This window comes from Neopsephotus bourkii, unplaced genomic scaffold (genome assembly GCF_033783945.1).
Source record: "Neopsephotus bourkii isolate Nb327-2 ecotype Australia unplaced genomic scaffold, CSIRO-AGI_Nbou_v1 NB_1292, whole genome shotgun sequence".
NCBI lineage: Eukaryota > Metazoa > Chordata > Aves > Psittaciformes > Psittacidae > Neopsephotus > Neopsephotus bourkii.
Window position 1 is genome coordinate 10,600,123 of NW_026901776.1, and position 19,756 is coordinate 10,619,878.

Here is a 19,756-nt window from a genome sequence, read left to right on the forward strand (position 1 = left end):
ATTTCCCTGATCCTTTTGGATGCAAAGCTTGCAGTTCCCATTCCACCTCTCCCAAACCACATACAGAATCAAATACCTTACTTGAAATTCACCTGCTTTTAAATACATTTTTTCATAGCTAAGAAGGTTAGAATTCTATGTTTAATAACAACAACAAAAACAAAAAGAAAACCCCACAACTTGATGCTGAGGGGACAAATTGTAATTGTTAGAATGAATTCTCAGCAGTCTGAAAAAAATCCTACAAAATAATCAGGACTGTCAATTCCCATTGCCCCCAGTAAGAGTGAAGGATCATCAATGTTTCAGAGGTTCAGCTATACTACATTACAGAACCAAAGTACTAACAGGATTACTTCTTGAACTACTGGAAAAATATTTCCTCTGTGAAGAATTAAGACAAATAAAATTAACGCTTTGCAGAAAGGGAGAAACTCTGGGTACCAAACAGATCTCTCTAGTTCTGTAGTCACTGACGTTTATACAAGGAAGCACAGTGATGCAACCTGATCTAGTTGAAGATGTCCCTGCTCATGGAAGGGGTGTTTGGACTAGATGACCTTTGAAGGACCCTTCAAACCCAAACTATGCTATGATTCTATTCCATAATTCTAATGCACTAAGCTTTCTCATTTTGGAACTGCTTTTTTTTTAATGTGCTTTATCTAGATTTGTCTGGCACACCAATGAGTGGACACTTATTATTTCTTCTGTGTTTACAGTTCCTTCATAATAGGGTCAGATTTTTCACAAGGGATTACTTAGTCCCAAGGGACAGAAAAGGACAGGAAAACACCATGACGTTTTTAAGAAAATTGCTTTTCTGCTAATAGTGTACACAATGAAAGCATGTTTGGTTCACTACTAGAAAATAAAATGAAGGAAAAAAAAAAGATTTGGATGAAGTGGAAAAGAATGGGATTTGCAAATAAAGAACATTTTTCACATCCTGAAATACCTAGCATGCTATTTGAAGTAGATATGATAATGATGCGCACTATGTCAGTGCCCAGAGAGATAGAAGAAAGGAGTCACACTGTCTCCCACTAGATAATTAACCTCCCATTACCATCTGAGAGGGTGGGACAAGATAAACTGTGTATGTGGCAGGTGGGAGGAGCAGAGCAAGGAGGATCAGGGACATGCGAAGGCAAGAAGCTAACTAGTATGCAAAATAGAGAAATAAGGGTCCAGAAAAACAAATGCTTCAGCTCACTGCTTCCTCTTTTCCCTATGGCAAGAACAACATCAGTAAGTTGAATGGTCTAACCTTCCTTAGCTCTACTTAGCCTTATTTAGGAGCATTCATGCTCCAGACCTCTACTTCCTACTAAAATCTTGTTATCATCTCCAAGGACATGGGCAGTTATAGTAGCTTTCATTTCACTTATGGGGTAGTGGAGGCCAAAACCATAAATGTATTCAGCTGTAGAAATCTTCCTTCTAGGATTTTTCAAAGCATTAAGTCATCTGACAGTTGTTTGATTCAACAGAATTTAGCTATGAAAGGACTTCTGAAATATGCAGTAACCACCTACCTGCCTTTTTAGGCACATGTATCCTTTTAAAAATGAGACACAGAGTGACTCATTTCTAATCATGTTACAGAAGCTTAAGACTATGCCTTATGGTAGGTCTCCAGGGAGAAAAGGTCATAGGAGTTAGGCTTAAAGCATCCTTAGGTATTTGGGTCTTTGCCAATCTTTGTGGCTCCTGACTTTCAGCTTGCCTGAAAGTGCTCAGCAAGAAACCTGAACTTGACTGTTCATAGGTGGAAAGAAAAGATGTCTATCTGGTATAAAAATGACTGCATAACATCCTCAACTCAGGGCCTCTGCTTTGTCTAGAGAACACTTATACACCTTTGATATGGAGTGTGCTACCTTCTCAAACTCCTTAAAGGTTTATTAAGTGGAGAACCAAACGTCATTACAAGACCTAGTTTATAAATAAGAAATGCTACAGGCAGGAAGGCTGATTAATTTTGTCTGGTTAACTCTGGTTAAGGAAGGAGGCCTTTCACAAGGACTTGTTTAGCTTGACCTTGTTTCTTCAGTTTCCCGCGTCTACATCATAACAATAAATTCAGGGTCTATAAAATAACTCTGGTGCATTCAGTAATGTATTTGTCTTGTTGAAAGCACAGATGTCCATTTCTTCAATGGAACAATAATAATAATAATAATAATAGCTTGTCTTCCTTGGAGACTGGAATGGTGTGAATAAAAGAGCTCTGCTAGACAGCAAAGTATGCCAAATAGGCATATTTAACTAGATGAGAAAAACAGCTTGTCACTTCTAATTGTTCAAATTATGTGTGATTCAGTTCTTCCTGCAGTTATATTTAAAATGTTGCTAAGAGGGTATAATGTGCAGCTAAGAATAAAAAGGGTGTGAAATTGTTAGCTCCCCTGGTAGGTAGGTGGTGTTAATGAACATTTCATAAAGTTCTTGTTAACAGACAAATCTCTGTAGTGCTCAGGAAGTCTCTCACAGCAGTAACAGTCTCTCACTGAAGTAATGGTTCTTAAGAAACACACACAGGTTTTGATTTATTGCTTCTCTTGTTCTTTTTTTTTTCCCCTTTTTTTCTTCTTAATTATGATTTACAGAAGTGATCTAAAATCTGAGTGAGAGGTCAGAACTCCAGGACAGCAAGTGCTATGTTGGCGTCCCAAAATGGCATCCGAATCTGCTCGTAGGGATCCCTGTGCACCGTCTGCAGCTAGCTCACTGGTTACCTTGTGTGCTCAGCACCATGAGTGTCTCTCCCCATGAGAACAGGTGCATCAGACCCTTTCCTGCTTGTGTGGCAGACTTTGTAACAGGTCTTGCTTTCACAGCACGGTCCACAAGTGGCATTTGGGAACTGTTTGTTTAGACCTTTTCTGCCCTGTTAACTACTTGTATGCGAGTGTATAAAAGGCCTGTTAAAGTTGCTAGATTTAGGCTTTCATGGCTGCATCTTTGACATTGAGGCATTCAGAGGCTGTGTGTATCAGTCTCATAAACATGCCCCAGTCTGACTAAAGGGCTTTTTTTTTTTTTTTTTTTTCCTAGGTTCCTGCATGGCATTATCCTGCTGACCTTCATTCTTGCTCAATTAACCAACTTGGTTAATAATCAGAGCTCCTTCAGCCTATGTCATACCTTTCTTTTCTGGCAGGCATCTTGCAAATCTGGTTATTGGCATTTTAAGTGCAAGCTTCCTGCAGGCACGGGAGCATCTGACATAGGGTCTTGCAAGTGGTGACTTCTTCAACATCCTGAAAACATAGTTTCTTTTCTGACTGTGGGCTTTGGCACTACAGAATTCACTTCACAGGTGACCTTCACATTTGTACTCACATTTTGTGTGGGATCTCATCTTCTAGGGGAGTTTATACCATCAACTTTAGACATTTATGATGACTCTAACTGAGTTAGTCATGGTAAGCTCAGTTTATAGTTAATGGAAATAGATACTTTCATAGTGAGATTTATCTGCTGTCTTTTCATCAGGAATTTGGGAATGAAGTGAATCATGACCTAGCCATATCTTTTTCTTCTTTCTATTAATTATCAGGAGCACCTAGTATTAAGATGTGTCTGCATTGGGTGAATCTTACTCCATGTGACTCTTGCTGCCAGGCGCTTGTAACATCATCTACTTGTAATTTAGTTTTCATTGACATAATTGTAATTAAAAATCTCATTGGTTAGGTCTAGTTTGAGGTTGATGAGGGATTTTCTTCCCATGAACAATTTGTCTGAGTACTGGATTCGATCTGGCCTACAAAGCAGAATGGAAAGGGTTCTCAGGGCATGGAATCAGGCTAATGGTTTGGGTTTTTTTTTAATTTGTCATGACATGTCTTTTAAGAAATCTGATCACATGTGTTTTAAAACCACAATGCAGGGTAAACAATATTTTAAAGACTGAAAAACTGTCATAGCAATAGGATGTGATAGTTCTACCTGTAGCACTGTCTTTGTGGCCTTCAAGTTGCTTAGAGCCAGCCAGTCCCCCAGAAAATAATGCATACTTGCAAAAGAGATAATAGAGAGATAAAATGAATTCTCAGCATCTTGAAAATTAGTTTAACAAAAGTCTTGGGACTCAGTGCGTAGCTGTAATGAAAAACAATTCAGAGAATTGGTCTGAGGCTTAATTATCACAGCCATAAGGGGCTCTGTGACCTAAAAGAAAAACACAAGAAATAGCAGCCTCAGGTTTAATCTCACTAATGTCAACAGAGCTACAGCTAGCATGATCTGAGTCTCGTCTTTGTTCTTAACCATTAGTTATTCCAAGAGGACACAAAATGCAAGGCACTCAATGGACAGTTTGATAGGTATGTTTCTTTCTTGGAAGAACTTAGCATTCCATGTGCAACTTGCCATGTTCTAGAATGTGCAATTCAGGAGCTCACTTTGCCTCCAAGACAAAGGATTTTAGCTCTTCACCTTTTTGTGGAAGCAGCCCTTCTTGGCTGTTGTAATTTTTAACAGTGTTAGTAATACTACAAAAATTCTGGTTCAGAGCAGGAAAGGGAGAGCGATTGTACTCAATGAGTACAGAAGCTGAAAAAAAGCTATCCTCCCAATTTTCTGCACAACAACTTGGGAGGAGGAGTGAGGAAACAACAGTTACTTTCCTTAACCATCTGGTCATCATTCAGGTTCCTGGTTTATACTCCAGATAAGGTTTAAATAATCATCAAGTGGGCAAATGACTTTGAAAAGAATGATTCATTTACTGTGGTGAATAACAGATGTTCCTTTTGTGGACAGAACACATCACTGGTAAGATCTGTATAGTGAATTATTGAGGCCCCTACTTAATGGTGTCAGAAAAAAAACAATGTTTGTGGATAGATAAAAGTATTCTGGTAGATCTTCCTGCATCTCAACTCATCAGCTGAATTATAATCAACAATCACAGCTTTGGAGCAGCAAAGTGAGCAACCTCAAACACTAGCTGAGAAATTGGAGGCAGCAAAAATATTACTTTTCAGACACTAAATACTTGATATTTGCCAGCAATAATTACAGACAAAAAGTGCATAGAAGTGAGAGTGATGAGTCTTAAAATATTATTGGCGCATTAAGAAATTGTCCTGCCTTGCCAAGAAGAGTCAAGCCAGCATCAGTCACAGACTGACAGGGTGTGAAAGACTTGACTTTCACAACATTCAGCTGTCCCAAAGTTTGAGAGATAAAAAGCTTTTATATTGAACCAGTAAAATTTTTTGCTAATAGTTGAAGCAATTCATACTAGATAATACAATGGGCTACAAATAAGGAAAATTGTCACTGTAGGTGGGATGGGTCCCAGTTTTGAAAGGACTCTGCGAGCTTCTTGCCCCTGTGCAGCACCTCCACTGTTCCTGTGAGTGAGATGGCAGGAGAAAGTAGACAACTTGGAAATTCCTGGAGCCAGTCACACTGAGATGCTTCACTTTGATACCTGAGTGACATACACTGGACAATAACTGGATGACAAAGGTTGTATGGCTGGTAGAGAAATGGAAGATTTCTGTGTATCTTACAAATAATTTTGGTGCCTGCTGTGCTTACATGGCTCCTGACTGGATGCAACTAGCAGGTACTATGATTTCTGGGAGGGCGGGCCTCTGGGATACAAGCAATTTTAGTCAGCAGTTCTTGTCAGGCCAAGAATACATTATAAAAGGCATTCACAGGAATCCACTGACTAGCAGCTGGGAATAGGTTGAAATTTATCACTTCATCCAAGCCACACAAACAAGATTTTTGTGCAGAGACAGTAGTGGGTTTAGGTAAATGCACAGGCAGGAGCACAGGTTAAGACTGTAATGCAGAGATCCCCAGAAATCTTTATTCTCTTGATTTGAGTACTTACATCCAGTACAGACTGTGAGTGAAAGCCATCAATCTGAATACACAAGATGAGCAAAGAAAGGCCCCTGGGTCAAGCAGCAGGTCAAAATGAAAGCAGAGAAGAGAATTCAGACCTCTGAAGTACCAGCTAACCCCCCAGTTTACTGGTTTGCACTTTTCCTTCTACAACCCACCACTGAGGTTAACATGAGGTATTTTCTGCCTCAAGTAATGCAGGCAAAGAAAAAGCTGAGATTTTGTTTATGAATGCAGATCTTTTTTTTTGTGCAGGTTTACATATAGACATGCATGTTTTTATAACAGAAAGTATGATCCAAATTGATATCTGACTTGTCTGTGCAAGTGTGCACCAGTGACCCAAGAATAATAAACTAATCCATGCATAATTCAGTGTTCACAAACAACTGTACAATACAAAACATCATACAGGGCAATTCTTGTGGGCAGCTCTGTAACAATGAAAGGTCAAGCATTCACAAATCACCTTAAGGCAATAAACCCAAATATCCAATACATATGACTTCTCCAACCACAACAAGAGAGCTTGTACAGATCCTCTCATAAGTACCACTTTCATCCCAGAGTATCAAGAAATTACCACCAAAGATGGGGAAAAGCCTGGATCAGGTATTCTTTAGGCTGTGAAGCTGCAAAAGATTGTATATAAAGAATCAGACTCATAGGATGGTTATGGTTGGAAAGGACCTTAAGATCATCTATTTCCAGGGGAAAGACAGTAATATTGAAAGTAATAGAAAAAGTATTCTCTGATACCTGCTCCAGTGACCAGGGTTTGTCCTTGTGTCAGAGCTGCTGAGACTAGTAACAATAAGCAGTGGGATAACAGCAGCCCTGAGCCAGGCAGCAATAAATGGAGCAGTAACACAACTGAGGCATGTTTATGGTTGTTGTATGGAAATCATTCAAAAGAAAATGAAGCATTTTACCTCTTGGATAACCTGCATAGTTTAAAGCTAGACAATGCTGCCATACAACCTCACTTCACAACACAATTAAACTGCAAGAAGACAGGGTTAATTAGATTTCATCACTGGTGTTGTCTCTGACTATCTGCTCTGCCATTCCCAAGCTTGCATTACACCCAGCATCTTTGGCAATGCCTTCAGGACATCAGCTGCTCTACGACTCTGTAGTGTCTAGGCTGCCCTGAGGGAGAGGTCTTCCCTAGAAAAGCAGAGCATGTGTCAAGTGAGGGAGCACTCCCCATAGCTGAAATCTGAGAAGATGGACAGGAACCTATCTCAGGCCCAGGAGTATCTCTTTATCTTTTGGTGGGTTGATCAAGAGAAGGGGGATGGATCTAAAAACACCACTGCCTTTCATGGTTTAATTGGCATCCCTGCAGCCTGAAGCTACTTTCCTCTGTGCTCTGTCCCATCCAAGCAACCATGACTTCTGTGCTATGCTCATGTCTCACCCACTAACCTGCTCTTTCATCTATCTGTTTGCTTCCAATTTATTCACCTGAAAAATCACATAGAAATTGACACAAGTACATCCACTCACTGATGTTAACTTAAATGAATCAATCTGTATCATCCCCTTGAGTCTGACTCTCATTTATATTTAAAATCACATTTCACAGCTCCAGGAAATGGTAAATTAGATCTTTCCAATTAAAATGGCACTTTGCATTAATGCCAGAGGTCTGCTTATTCATGTGGCATCAATCAAACAACCCCAACATGTTGATTTCTTCATTCTCCAACTCTATGAAGATCTTTAAAGAAAAATACTGAAAATATTTTAGCTGAAGAAATAGAAAAAGCTGAAACCTTTAATGTGTCTACTAGAAAAAAAAACCCGGTCTGCAGATGATGTTGTTTGCTTTTGGTGTCTGATGGTGTTTGTTATCTTTGAGCTTACTCTCACCTGCTTTCTTAATCTTCGGTGCTAAAATTGTTGTATCTTCCTTATCCACAAGGAGACATCCATCAGGCCTTATTCTCCTCAGTCTTGATTATCCTATGCAGGAGAAGTCCATGCTCAAAATATATGGGGTAGTAAAAGTTTTCAAAAGTCTGTATCTGGAACATAGGAAAGTAAGAAAGAATTAGAACTGATATATTCCTGCAACTTGTGTGTCTAACCTCAGAGAGACTGGAGAAACTAACATTACCAGACAGTTTTGTCCAGCTTCTTAGCAGCTCGGAACTGAATTACGTGGTCAGATAATAAACCATTTAAAAACATTTGATTAAGAAAAGAGAAACTGCTGAGTGTACAGATGGACTTATTGGTGGGTTGGAAGTGGCTCTTGGGATGCTACAAGCACCGCTATATTTAGGTTATACCGTGCAAATGAAAATTCGCACATCCCACAAGAAACATTCCCTGAAAAACAGCATAGACCAACCTATTTCAAACAGGTAAGTGGTCTTGTCTGGATCCAGTGCCTGCTTTATGGTACAGAGAGCCTCTTTTGCCTGAAGGTATATAGCAGCTGCTGCATCCACAAAGCAGAAGGAAAATCAGAGGAAATCCTTCTGCACCAGGAACATATAAGCCACTGCTATTCTTGACTTGGGGCTTAAGTGGAAGGAGCCCACACCTCCCACCTGGCCTCCAATATGAGAAAGACTGGACAACACTGACTGACTTGCTATCTAAATCAAGTTATGAGTTAACTTTCAATTCCAACTGAAAGTATGACAGTAAGCGTACCTTCTTGGATGAGATAAGTCTGTACAAATCTCTATTGTTTGAAGATATGATCCACTGCCTTTAATCAAAATATGCTCATTTATGCCATGGAGTGTCTGGTGTATATTTAGTGTTCTTCCATTATCTTGAACTCTAGACTTTTATGAGGGGGAGGAAGTGTGCAGATTGGAACTACAGTTTAACTGAGAATTTCTCAATAGGAAAATGGCTGAAGTGAGACTTGGCTCTTGTAAACAATTTACAGACAGTGCTGACTTTAAATACTCCCTATGATTCCTCTTTGGAGGCTCCCTAGAACATATCAAGACTCCTAAGAACAGCACTCTCCACTGTGAGGCAATGAAGCGGGGTAATGACAGCAGTGTAAAGTGATCTTTGCTGGTATGTCCACATCACACAGCAGACCACGGGTAGAGAGATATCTAATTCAGCAGCATTGAAGCAAGCAGCACAAGGATAGGAGGGTTTTTCCAAGGAAGCCTGCTGCTTTTAAACCAAAGCTAGTTTCTCCAGAGAGAGCTGCCATTCAGAAGTACCAGCTTAGGTAGGAATAAGTCAGCGTTAGTTCATGCGCCTGTGTTGCACAGGGTAGATATGTCCCTGCTTTTTCCAGCTCCCACAGTGACTGGGCTGTTAAAGAAGAGTTTTAAAACATTTTCACCTTCATCAAAACCAAGCATAGAACCAAAAAATATCGTGGGTGAAGTGTGGAAAAAAAAGGTATTTAAACACACAAAAGATATAAAAATAAGTAGTTTGAGTCTGGCACTTACATTTTGGGGTAGAAAAACGTATAAATATTTTACAAAATGTGAGAGTAAAGAAAAAAATGTTTGAGTTTTTATCTCTTTGTAAAGAAAATAATTGTCTTGGATTGAGCCCTTCCCTAGGAGTGTTTGCAAACAAAACACTACACATCTGCCAAGTGCCTGAAAACCAAAATGTGAAACTGACCTAAAGTAAAAGCAAAAGTGATTGCTTTATTTCCATCCACACAGAAGACTATCAGAGGCCTATACACAGGGTGAGTAAAGACTTCTAGGATGCAATTCAGCTGATGTCTCAGTATGCAACTGTATACACAGTGTTCAGGTGAAATTAATCTTATTCTAAAAGTGGGTCACGCATATCATACCCTTGATGTCCTTTAATTAATTTATATAGACATGCATAATATTGAGTGAGATTAATTCTTTGCTTAATCTTTAACAAATCAATCTGCAACGTTACAGTGCCCTTTTCAGTCAGACTAAACATTTTAAAGAACAGTAGAAGCAGAAACAAATTTTTAGAGCTGGATGAGATAAGGGAAAGCTGGAACTGCCCTGTGCTATCTGTGCAGTGATGGTGATTCCCTGGGTTTCTTGTACACTGATTTTACCAAAGCTACCTTTCATCTGTAATTCACCACTACATGCCTACAGCCACAAGCACTACCTAGAGTTTAGCATGATGTGCCTCATGAAGCTTCAGCACTTAGACATCTTTTTCTACACAGAGATACAATAGATGGGAACCAGATTACCTCTGGGAAACTGGCAGCCTCACAAACCGCTTCTCATTTTCTGCAACAGCTGTGTGGATGCTGTTACCAGCTAGATACAACAGCCACTCTAAGGGATTGTGATAGTGCTCACAGCATGCTGACAGTACTCCACTGCCCTAGTAAAGTGTATTAGAGATCTTATTTCTGAAACTATTGTGCAAATCTTCAGTAGTGATTTTTCTCAGTACTTCTGGGAGCTACAGAATAAGGAACATTCTTTACATTTCATGATTGAAAAAGTTGAAATATGGAGAAGTGAAAGGTTAAAGAGAGATCTTACTCCTCCTTCCAAGATTTGCCAGCCTGACTCTGTTGGTCCAGAATACAACAGTTATTCCAATAAGATAAGCCTTTATTTCCCTGGGAAAGTAATATGAGCTTTATACTTGTTAGGAGGGTTTCCTGGTATAGCAATACCAATTGAAATTATCTGGCAAATACTTCCTTGTGCAGATAAGGTTTGAATTACTCCACAAACACATGCTCCTACAACAAGATCCTGTTCCTATGTTCCCCCTCCTTATGTCACAGTTTTTCACACATATAACTTACAGCATTGAAAATCCTGTTCCTACCATATTGCATATCACTGTGTGTGTCTGTGTGCATGCAGAGTTTTTGTGTCCTTCATTTCTCAGAAGTGCCCTGACCCACAGCAGCTTACACTGTACAGTAAGTAAGTTAACAGACATCCAACCCAAGACCTAAAGTAACCCTCCTGTGCACATCTCATTGAAGCCCTATATAAGGGCTGCAAGTTGAAAGTTTGTCCCTGTGTTCTTTAGAGCGAATCAACAGATTGCTTTGCAGGTCTCAAGCCAGATACAAGGTCAGTCACACCAGACCCTCCTTAATCAGCCAGCTTTGCTCGTAAATACGATAAGGGAGGGCAAGCCTGGGAGACTGATGTAGCTCCTACTGGCAGTCTCTGTGGCTCCCCTTTATTGCAAAGCAAGCAGTGTGGAAAACTGGAGGTGAGAAACTTGCTCTCCCACCTGCAGTTTGACTTCCTTTCTGTGCTCATTTATTTGTGTAACAGTATTGCGCAGTTGTGCCAGCTGTACGTACAGCTACACCCCTTAAAACAAATCAATCAGGCCTGATGTAACTTAACTAAGATCAGCAGAGCTTAACCATGTTCTTCATTTCTGCATGGCAGCTGGTGTCCTCAGGGCTCTGCTACAGTGGCAATTGCTCTGTAGGTGCCTTAGTCCACCTATGTAGGGGCTAGTGACCTCAAAATTGTTACTAGCTACCCAGCAGGTGCTTACTAGGTTTTGGGGTCAGGATTTGAAGCCTTTGCCCTTCCTAAACCAGAGCTGCTACCTACCATTTTCCAGTCTCTGCAGGTAGCATTTTTTTGTCCCGCTTGATGTAACTATTTTAATATTCACAGCCCCTGTACCTTCACAAGTGAACTATATAGAGTCAACCACTGGCTCTCTTCTTTCTAGTCCTGTAACAAACATTTAGCTCAGGAGGCTGAGAAGGACTAATGTTGGTTTAGCCTAGGCTTTTGCCTTTTGTGATATAGATTGAAATCTCTTGATTTTAATCACACAGAAATATGAACCTGTGTTGCTTTGACCTAAATGACTTCCCTAACCATTTGGCTGTTGGCTGTTTTGAGGTGTCTCTCTTGGGATTCCACAAACAGAAAAATCATAGGTAGGTGTCTCTGCCAAAGGAATTGTGGCCAAGAGCTGTGTGGAAGGTTCCTGTCTGAGTCAGTCGGACATTTCTTCATTGATCCTTTATCCTTTCTCTTTTAATTTCTGTTTGGTTTTACAAGCTCACATGGACAATTTTTTGCTAAAGAACAAAGGAGGTCTCCCAGTTATGTATCTAAGCATTCACATCCATTATCTGTGGAACATGTTTACCTTTCTTAGGGCTAAGGGCTCCACTGCAGGACAAGTCCATCTAATACCAAGATGTAGTGCCTGAGAACCAACAAACATTCAGATCAGTGAGAGCTAACTTGACATCTGTGACAGCAATTCTTCAAACCACTGGCTACTGTTATTCAAGCAGTAGACTATACTTTCTTTTCTTATTGTAGTAATTCCCTAAGGGCTAAATCCACATAAAGTTTTACACAGGTAGTGACTCGTTAAGACAGAAGGTAGGTAGTAGCTCCCTAATTCACAGCCAAGTTAATAATTTATGAACAATTAAACAGCTTCAAGAGTGGCTGAGATGGCCTGCACACGAACCTTAGGTAGATGGCATTCATGTCATGCTGCTGGCCTGTCCTACCTGAGTCAGAGCAAAGACTTGAAAAGTCCTTCCCAGAAATTACTTCCAAGCACTTTATTTCATATTTTTCAAGACAGAGCTGTACATGTAACATAGACTAGACAGAGGCACTTCACTGCGCCTGAATAAGAATGGGGCTCTGTCCACCTCTTTAGCTCTTTTTTATCTTACCGGCTCAGGTAGCTCCTTTTATTGAATCCCACTGTCACTTACTTCATGCACAAGCAAGGTGTATTGCACTTTTACCCAGAGAATTAGAGGGTATATAGGCGTGATGCAGATAGAGTGGTAAATATCCTTATTTTTTAAATCATGCCGAAATTCAGTGACAGGTCCTAAACTTTCCAAAAGTTTTAGTCCAGTGTCACAAAACAAACACTATGTAGTACACGCTTTTGTGGCTACTAGTTGTCATCATATTTTATGTCACATCAAAAGATATCCTCATATTCAATCTGTGTACTTTCAACTCATTGCTCAGCTAAAACATTCTGTTCTGAAATCAAAAGATGGCAGTAACAGGGAACAAATAGCAGTAACACCCAGGGTTGCTGGATCTCAAAAGAGATCCCTGGGAAAGACTATTTCTCAGTTCCCTGGGACACTTGTTGCACACTACTTCCTGGATTACTGCAGTTAACGCTATCTCAAAAGGAAGGCAAACTTGTGTGAAGCCATCACCACCTTCCTTCAGGATTTTCCTGAAGATCTCCAGTGTCGCCAATTCCTTCAAATTCTCCACAAGCCAAAGGAGTTTGAAACATGGCTGCAGCTAACAATTCACTTTCCAGTGAATTTCAACCCATATGAGACTACCTGGACCTCTCATGGAAAAAACTAGAAAATCAGAACTGATGCAGATATTGGGGGCATCTCAACTCTCTCTAGAGTTGGGATCCTAGAGTTAACATCATAAAGAGAAGAGAATAGGAGCAGGAAAAGTAGCCCCTGCAAATCCTCTGCTCCTGCTCCTTCACGTTGCTTCTTATACAATCCTAGTCTCAGCATAGCAGAGAAGGACTCTGCTGTACATACTCCTTCCTGGCACAGGAGAAGGATTTGGGAACACAGAGGAAATGCATGAGGAGCAGAGCTGACTTTGGCTCGGGAGTGGCGAGAGAACTCATCAGAAAGCAATACTGATTAGGCAGAAGCAAGACCAGAAGAAAGGATGAGAAAGAAATGCTTTATGAAGAAGAAATATTGAAAAATTGATTTATTTGCTGTGGAAAGGGTTGGAGCCCTGTGGGGAGTGTGCCGTAAGAATTAGTGGGACCTTAACACACTTGGAAACACTGGCAATAACATTTCTTCCTTTCACATAAACACACAGAGACACAATACTGTGCACTGCAATAACAGTTCAAAATTGAAAAGGCAAAATTCAAAGTAATTGAAAACTGATTCGGAATATTTTAATCTCTGGTCTTGAAAGTGCTTTAAGACTTCAAACATCCTCTCATCTGAATAGTGATGAGGCTTGAGTCTCCTTATTTAATAAGATCTGAGATGGAGCATTATTTTGAGTACACTCAAACTGGTTATGTTCAAGTAAAGTCTTGACTTACATTCATTGATTATTAAGGAGCAATTCTCTCTTATCTGAAGCCCATAACTAATTAAACTTTTCATTGTGCTTTGCAAAATCATGTAAAACCAAGCTGCTAGGCACTGTCTATGATAGCTCCAGTACATCAAGCAGTCATTCACTCCATTTGCTGTCTGGGATTATACTTTTCTGCACTATACATAATAAAATCAGCATTTATAAATTTTAACCCAAAGCTTATTGATTTAAATTTGCATTTGGAAAGCACCCCTCTTTATCTGTTCGAGGAACAGATAATCTTTAGTATGAGGATAATGTTCTAACCAATGTGTGGATCCAAAAGAATACCAGGAAAAGGAATTAACAACATTAATCTGGAGTAGAACTTAAATGCTTTAAAAATAGTGCCTTGGAAATCCAACCTGTAATAGAATTCCTTATAGAATAATAGCAATTATGGTATAATCATGGCTTTTTGATCAGTAGCTATTTAAATCAGGTTAAACATAATTCTTAAATATATTGAAAGTTCCCTCAATTATGCATTCTTTATTTATCATAGCCAGCTGGGCAAATGCTTCCTCACTGGAAGTCTGCTTGCCTCAACTCATCCTTTCTTTTTGACCCTATGCTTACTGTGTGCCTCCTTGTTCTGTTTCCACATCTGTGTCTTCAGTTTTGCCTCTGGTGTCAGATTTGTACAATACTGACTTTATGCATTGGGCCTTTCTATTCACTCAGATACATGGCTGTCTGAAGCCTTTCCATAATCACTAAATATGGACTGATTAATTTATGGTTTTAAAGACCTCACCAAAATGAAATGTATGAATGTGGTCAAGTTTGAAAGAAATGTATGAACCTGGTCCAGCTTGAAAAGCAGGCTCCTTAGGAAAGAGTAACAAACTCCACAGGCTTTTCTCCTTCTCCACATATTCTTATTTTCTCTCCCTTTGTTTTTATCTGTTATATCTTACTTTGGTAAGCATGGTCTTGTTTTAATTTACAGATTTTGGAAACTTACATTACTCAAGAACTAAATCTTATGTTCCAGCAAGTTTAAGTTAGTAGTAGGGAAGAAACAAGTTATGTATTATCATAAAAATTATAAAAAACCCTCAAAGCCTCTCAGACTGCACTGCTTTCGTCCCAAGAGGCAGGTCCAGCACCTAGTCCCAGGCAGTATGGATCTATCAGTTTTTTACTGGGAATCTTTTCTTCTACAACTTCCTTTAAAAATAAAGCTATCTTAGCTCAAAACAGGAATAAAAAGATTTGGAAACCATATCTGCACATATATTAGCATCAGCAACTTTAGAATACAATAATCCTTTGAAACCTTGTACAGCATTGAAGATCTTAAAATAGTTTTCATCTTTTCTTGTCCTATTCCAGTATGCATAGTTTCTGAAAGCCATATTGCTGCTATTTTCTCCAACAGCAGTGACAACTTTTCGCATGCATTGACCTCAGAGGTATCAGAGATCATCTCTACCTGCTTAGTGCTAGCTTAAAACATGTATATCAGTTTATCTCTGAAAATAACCCCCAACAAAACCCCCAACCAAACCAGCTGTTTGAATCTCAGTTCTGAGAGATGAGAAGTTTTAAGAGCATAGATATCATTCCATTGTAATCATTCATCTTTCTGAGAAACCTTTGAATCTTTGCCCAGAACTGCGCAGCATGACAGATAGTTGCCTAGACATTCAAACTTAATTCCATTTCAACTTTAAATTTCCACAGACCTATGTGACACATTGAAAAAAAAAATAAAAAAGAAGAAACTTCCTAAAACAACAAAGGTGCTCAAGCAGTCATAAAAATCATATGCCCTGATGTTACCTCACACAGCTAGAACTGAAGGAAGGGGAGACACTATCAAGAACACAGTTCCTTAAGCCGTATCACAAAGGTACTGAAAAAGACCATTTTTTTTTTATTGCATGCCTCCCTTCCATCATCCAGAATTTTTATTTTCAGTGATAGGAAGCTTATATTATAAGATCTAATTTCACTAAAATTTTGTCCTGATTCAACTCGTAAGTAGCCACCTGTACCAGCGTAAGTCTCTAATTTAGAAAGGGTAAACCAAAATGAGGTTTGCCTTACCTGAAGCATGTAAGAGATGAGGCTTTGAATCCTTCTGGTGGAACTCGTAGGCAGATACATAACAATGATGGGAAACTACACCAAGCTGAAAAGTTGAACATTATTGCACATTTTTTGAATGGCACAATGATCTCTAAACATCTGGAGGATAGCCCCCCCTCCCCCCCCCCAGCTAATTGTATCTGCTCTGTACCACCCTTTGTATAAAGCTGTTCTTTGATTGTAAGATAAAAACAATTACTGTCTACAAATTGCCAAGTTCAATAGAACCTAAACTTTGGTAATAGCTGCATAGATAAAGGAAAATTCTGCAAGTTTTTATGAAAAAAGAAACACTTATAGGCCAGCCCATTGAGCTCACTCAGACTGGAGAGATCCATTTCTTTCCTGGGAAGAACCAGGTCTTCCTGCTAGCAGTGCAACTTGAGCATTAATGGAGACAATTTGGAGACATAGCAGGCTGTGGACTATGAGCAGGATGGCTTGACCTTGAAATAAAGAATGGGTTAGGTTAGAAGGGATCTCTGGAGGTCACCTGTTTGAACATCCCTGCTCAAGCAGAATTGCCTGGAGATGGTTGCCTAAGACTGTGTCAAGACAGCTTTAAAGTATCTTCAAGGGTGGAGACTCCACTGCCTCTCTGAGCAATCTGTGTCAGTGCTCAGTCATTCTCGTAGTGAAAAATTGCTTCCTGGTGTTTAAGAGGAACTTCGTGTGCTTCAGTTTTGCCCACTGTGTTTTGTCCTGTCACTGAGCACCACTGAAAAGAGCGTGGCTCCATGCTTTTTACACCTTCCCTGCAGATATTTAGATACATTGATAAGATCCCCCTGAGCCTTCTCTAGGCTAAAGAGTCTGAGCTCAATTTAGAGCTGGGATATCAGTTGTTAGGTAAGATCTCATCAGCCAGTCACTGTGAGAAAAGCGGTATCCCGGATTTTTTTGACTCCAAGACCATTATGGAAAAAAGGGCTTTCTTGTTCTAGTGTAGGGAACTTAAAATACTATAGTCAACTAGATTATTAAAAACTGTGCAGTCTGTACTATGTTGCTGTAATAACTTATTACATATTTCTGGATTTTCTCTCCCCAAGTGGTAAACACCTCTTTTGGACTAGCTGAAAGAGCCAGTGAAAAACACTGAGGCTAAAGTGGGACTTGTCCTCGGAGTAGGGGAGCTAGAGAGAAGACTATTTTCTTCTTTTAAGGGATTGATTTACTCGGAAACTGTACAAAGGTCAGAAGCATGTTATGTTCTATGTAATTGGGAAAAAGCCTCTGGACACTGATTTTACATAAATATTTACAACTACTGTTACTAACCAAACCTGTTCCCAGCCCCTAGTCCTCCTAATTAAAAAAACAGGGTAATAAGGAAGAATTGACATGTGAAGAATAAGAGCAGTGAAAGTCTTACCCAAAAGACTAATGAATCACTAATGAAACTACATTCTTATCTGAGCAGGAAGAGACATTATATAAAAAAGAAAAATAAAACTCAAGGAGTATCTGTAATTTTCCAATGCAGATTACAGAAGACTGCAAGTGAGCTGTGACAAGAATGATAATAGCACCATGCTTTTGTTTTCTTTATTTTACCCTTGAGCAGATAACCTTTCATATTTTGGTAGAGTAGACAGATTAGCGATGATGTTTTTATGATGTTGCAAAATTCCACTTTCTGCTCATTCCTCTGGGAACAGATTCATCCACATCATTTAACCACAACACAGCTTTATAAAGAACAGAAAGACTGGAGGCACAGCAGTTCATGGGGACTCAGATACAATAATATCTATTGTCCATATGAAAACCTAGCTGAGGAACTGACATTAAGGATATTCATAAATGACAACATGATAATCTGGTGTCAGAGAACCCAGGCAGAGTTGGAATTTGACTTATATTCTTTTAGGTGATCCAGGACCCAAACAGGCAACTAACAGCTCTAGTTGCATGTGGCTTGCAAGCAGCTCAGATATACCTCCTGTAAACACGCTATACCAGACAGTTAGTGGCAGGACTATGCTGGTGGTGAGCTGCTGGGCAATACAACAGCACAGCTACGGAAGGAAGTGAATCAGCAAGGATTGCTGGGGCAGATATTGAGTCACCTTGAGACCCAGCCATATGCTTCAACTTGTGAATGAACCCTGACACACAGTGGAAACACTGAGATCCATGAAGAATTACTGTTTTTTCCTTTTTTTTTTTTCAGGACTACTCAAGTTCCTCTTCCTTTTAGGTCTCAGAAGTGTATATTAGCTGTCCTAAAGCATGCAACTCTGTTTACACTTCAGTGGGATGAAGGTGCCCGAACATCTAAGGTTCTTTTGAAAACCTCATCCATATACTACAAATATATAAGAATAGTAATCAGATGCGATTAATATAACAGGCATTCAAATTGAAAAGAAGAAAATCTTCTCAGATTAAGCCTTCTCATCAAACAGCTGAGCTGGTAGAAATCCTCAGAACCTGTGACACTTAAAGTTGAAATACATTTTGACAGTAGGAACACCTACTGTCCTACTGCTTACTCCTACTATCTGGTCACCCAGGTTTTACAATGAAGTTATATTTACTAGGTTTCTCACCTGTAAAAAATATGCATAAAAAGGTATAATCACTTTTTATGCTGTGGAATTGTGTTTCACTTAGGTTTAAAGAAATACATTTTGGTATTATTGTAGAGCAGTCCATTATGAACATTAGCAAAACTTGCATTGCATATGCCTCAGTGAAAATAAACAAGACAAAACATATATGAAACAGAAAAGTTGATGCTAAAGGTTGTTAAAGAAACTAACCAATCTTCAAAAAATTCAAATGTGTTTATTTTGCACAAGTTTCCTGACCTGAGATTTCCATTACCTTTCTTCCTTATCTCTGCTGCATATTGAAATAATATTTGAGAGAATATTTATTACAGTGGAGCTGGAAAAAAGCGATGACAAAAAGGCTAATAACTGACAGACTAGATTTCATCCAGCAGATTCCTTCCCTGCATTTCCTTCTGTAATCAGTACTACCACGTATAAACACTTAGACTGGCCTACTGTGGAAATACTTTTTTCATGATATGTATTTCAGAACTTGCATTCTTGAAGACTGTAAACTTTTCACTCACTGCATTTCTGCAAATCCAGCTATGAATACTTGTAATTCCTGAGTGCAATCCTCAAAAATCCAAGTTTTCAGTCTTTTTTCCACCATCCATATGAAATCTTGATCCAATGCAGAATCTGAAGGCCTATCCAAATGTTTTCTTCTGGTTTACTGCTACGATGAAGCTTTCAAGGTTAATGCTCTAAGATGCACATAGCACAACAGGAATAAGGAAATGAGAACATTAGATATGGGTACGTAATTGGCAGCAGGAGTTTGACTCTTTCAGGTCTTTATAAATGGCATAATGTACCAGAAGATTTTGTAGAATTTAATGGAAGAGGGAAAAAAAAAAGAACCCCACAAAGCAACACAAACCAGTTTTGTTTCATAATTGACACAAAGGCAAAATTCTGCAGAATACAGCATTCTGCAGAATACAGCATTCTGCAGATAGAAAGATAGTTGTGCTTATACAAGAGACGTGAGCTAGAACAGATACACTATTCATTTGTGACATGAGAAGTTCATCAGAATAGTATTTCTTCATCACAGTCGAAAACACTGTTTCTAGATTAAAGTTGCCCTTGTTAGCACTGGCCATGGGATGCTGCCATGGGATACATGGGAACTCC